Source organism: Leptonychotes weddellii, unplaced genomic scaffold, assembly GCF_054177405.1.
Source record: "Leptonychotes weddellii isolate Sample4059 unplaced genomic scaffold, ASM5417740v2 HiC_scaffold_8286, whole genome shotgun sequence".
Lineage (NCBI taxonomy): Eukaryota > Metazoa > Chordata > Mammalia > Carnivora > Phocidae > Leptonychotes > Leptonychotes weddellii.
Genome location: NW_028053617.1, coordinates 5047 through 8828, shown reverse-complemented (window position 1 = coordinate 8828; position 3782 = coordinate 5047). Strand labels below are relative to the sequence as shown.

The 3782-nt window shown below is 36.0% G+C and overlaps 1 pseudogene; it reads right to left on the bottom strand.

The window, feature by feature from the left end:
- Positions 1–1653: 1653 nt before the first annotated feature.
- On the bottom strand, positions 1654–2415 carry LOC102726108 (calmodulin pseudogene; annotated as a pseudogene).
- Positions 2416–3782: the final 1367 nt, after the last annotated feature.

Below are 3782 nucleotides of genomic sequence, written 5' to 3'. Positions count from 1 at the left end.
AATGTTCATAGCAGCAATGTCCACAATAGCCAAACTGTGGAAAGAGTGGAGATGCCCTTTGACAAATGAATGGATAAAGAAGATGTGGTCCATATATGCAATGGAATATTACTCAGCCATCAGAAAGGATGAATACCCAACTTTTACATCAACATGGATGGGACTGGAGGAAATTATACTAAGTGAAATAAGTCAAGCAGAGAAAGTCAATTATCTAATGGTTTCACTTATTTGTGGAACATAAGGAATAGCATGGAGGACATTAGGAGAAGGAAGGGAAAAATGAAGGGGGGGAATCAGAGGGAGAGACAAACCATGAGAAACTCCGAGAAACAAACTGAGGGTTTTAGAGAGAGGGGGGTAGGGGGAATGCGTTAGCCCGGTGATGGGTATTAAGGAGGGCATGTACTGCATGGAGCACGGGGTGTTATACGAAAACAATGAATCACTACATCAACAATTGATCACTACATCAAAAACTAATGATGTATTGTATGGTGACTAACATAACATAATAAAATAAACTTAAATTAAAAAAAAAAAGAAAGAAACTGCAAACTGTCTTCCAAAGTGATGTACCATTTTATATTCTCACCAACAATGAAAAAGAGTTCCTGTTGCTTCACATCTTCACCAGAATTTGGTGTTGTCAGTGTTCTGGATTTTGAGTATTTTAATAAGCGTGTGGTGGTATCTCATTGTTGTTTTTACTTTGCATTTCCCAATGACATATGATCTTTTCATATGCTTATTTGTCATTCGTATATTTTCTTTGGTGAGGTGTCTGTTAAGGCCTTGGGCCCATGTTTTAAAAAAGGTTGTTTGTTTTCTCATTGTTGAGTTTTAAGAGTTCTTTCTGTGCTCTGAATAACGGTATTTTAGCAAGGAAGTCTTGTAAATATTTTCTCCCAATCTGTGCTCTGTGGCTCGTCTTTTCTTTTCTTCTTCTTTTTTTCTTCTTTGTTTTGTTTTGGTCTTTTCATTCTTTTGACCGTGTCCTACACAGAGAAGTTTTTAATTTTAATGGAGTCCAACTTACAATCTTTTCTCTCATGGATCTTGCCTTTGGTGTTATATGTAAAAAGTCATCACCAAATGCAAGGTCATCTAGGTTTTCTCCTATGTTCTCTTCTAGGAGTTCTATGGTTGTGCATTTTGCATGCAGGCCTAGGATCCATTTGGAGTTAATTTTTGTGAAGTGTGTAAGGTCTGTGTTTAGATAACTTTTTTCATGTGATTTCCTAGTTGTTCCAGCATCATTTATTGCCTCTTTTTTTTTAATTGTAATTTTTTTTATTGGAAAACAAATATACAACTTGGAATGGATTTGAGGCAAATCGTGCCATAGGCAAATTGTGCCATAAGCAGATTTTCTTTAAGTGGCTAAACAAAGTTTAAAAAGCAAGTAACAATAAAATAAAATGTTTCTGGTACAGGACCAGCAGTACAAAAAAATAGTGTATGAGTACCTAGATAATACACCCATTTTGCAATAGTGCAACTTTTAAGTACATATTGTTGACTGTCTATAGTCCATGCAGAGTTACAACTCCACACTTCAACAACATGCTGACAGTTCCTAAAAAAAACCACTTAAAGAAAAGGCATAATCCAGATGTTCCCTCATTTGACCTCATTGATAAGTTTAGATGTGCAGAAGGGCTTAGATATATCAAAAGTAAGCCACGTGCAACATGTTACTTGATCAATTTTCTAAAATAAGGTTTCAGGACAATGACAGTAAGATAAGGGAAGAAAACATGGAGGAATGAAGTCCTAATTACTATACATGCATATTTTTTGACAGCAGGGGGGAACCTTTTACAGATAAGTTACAAACAAAGAAAAGGCAAATAAACAATTTTGTACAAGAAATTTAACACATTCTGTACAATGTCTTCACTTTGCTGTCATCATTTGTACAAACCCTTCATAGTTTACTTGACCTTCACCATCAATATCCTGCTTCCCTGATCATTTCATCAACCTCTTCATCTGTTAACTTCTCTCCCAGATTTGTCATCCCATGGCAAAACTCTGCTGCACTAATAAAACCAGTGCCATCCTTATCAAACACATGGAATGCTTCTCTAATTTCTTCTTCACTGTCTGTGTCTTTCATTTTTCTTGCCATCATTGTCAGAAATTGCGGGAAGTCAATTGTGCCATTACCATCAGCATCTACTTCATTAATCATGTCCTGTAACTCTGCTTCTGTGGGATTTTGCCCAAAAGACCTCATTACAGTTCCCAATTCCTTTGTTGTTATAGTTCAATCACCATCCTTGTCAAATAGTGAAAAAGCTTCTTTGAATTCTGCAATCTGCTCTTCAGCCAGTTAACTGGTCAGCCATGCTGCAAGTGCTACCGGTCTCCAAGAAGCGACCACACAACCACTCAGCTCGCCCGCCCCACTCGGACTCTATTGCCTTCTTTTTTTATGGGTGAATAAGTTTTTTATTAAAAAAATAGCTATTTATTTATTCATCAGCAATCAATTTCTGAATGACTCATACATACAAGATACCATGCTAGACACTAAACTTTCATAAGACATATTCCTTGTCCACAAGGAACTCTATCATAAAAGATAGAGAGGAGTAAATCAATAATTAAAATAAAATCACACACATGTATATATTCCTGTAAGGCAAATGATTATTCCTGTGCATTGGTAAATATAAATTATAATGCACACACCTATCACAATACGACACTGTAGATAGCTTAAGTACAGAAGGACTTGGTGGGAATGATCATCAACAAAATTGTAATATATATTGTCTCCTGTTTAGGACAAAAAAAAATCTGTTTATTTACCCATTCAACCAGTACTTATTATACTACTACTAGATGGAAATCACTGGGGTGATTGGGGTGGAGCATGGAGTAAAATCAAATATAAATCCTGACTTCTGGGAGCTTGGGAATATGGCAGAGACAGAAACATAATTAGTCATAATTCAAGGGTGAGTAAGCTACATGCACTAAAAGAAGTACACTGAAAGATCTATGGGAGTACAGAAAAGAAATTATGAAGAAAAGAAATGATGGCTAAAAGCAATCGTGGGTAAAATTGCTGGTGCCTTAACAGGATTCAAGGCATATACTAATAGTTAAGTAAGACTGCAGTAGTAAAAAAAAAAAAAAAAAAAAAGACTGCAGTAGTGACTGCTACAATTTGGCAGTAATACAATGGCAATTTCAGTTATAAATGTCTTCAGTTATAAATTACTAAAAACTACTAGTTTTATTAAATATCAGCTTTTGAGTACCTATTTCTAATATAGTGTATGACCAAATGAAAAGTGTGCATACGGTACTTCTGTAGCATACTGAGTACGATGGTTGCCTAAAGGAAAGCCCTTGTGTGATTAAGTTGTGAACTGAATTAAAAACTTCATGAAATATCATTTTTCCTTAAAAGAATGACAAACTGGTATTTGGGTATTCGTTAGTTATTTTCTCAAAAATAAACAAGTGACTCAGTCATTAAGCGTCTTCCTGGGGCTCAGGTCATGATCCCGGGGTCCTGGGATCGAGCCCCGCTTCGGGCTTCCTGCTCAGCGGGGAGTCTGCTTCTCCCTCTCCCACTCCCCCTGCTTGTGTTCCCTCTCTTGCTGTGTCTCTCTCTGTCAAATAAATAAATAAAAAATCTTAAAAAAAAAATAAACAAGTGACTAAAGCAACTGACAATACAGGATGCTAAGGGAAAAAACAAATTGAGTTTTCAAGAGAAAATTAAAATTTTGGAAAACTTTTATCTGCCACTATGTGCTTGT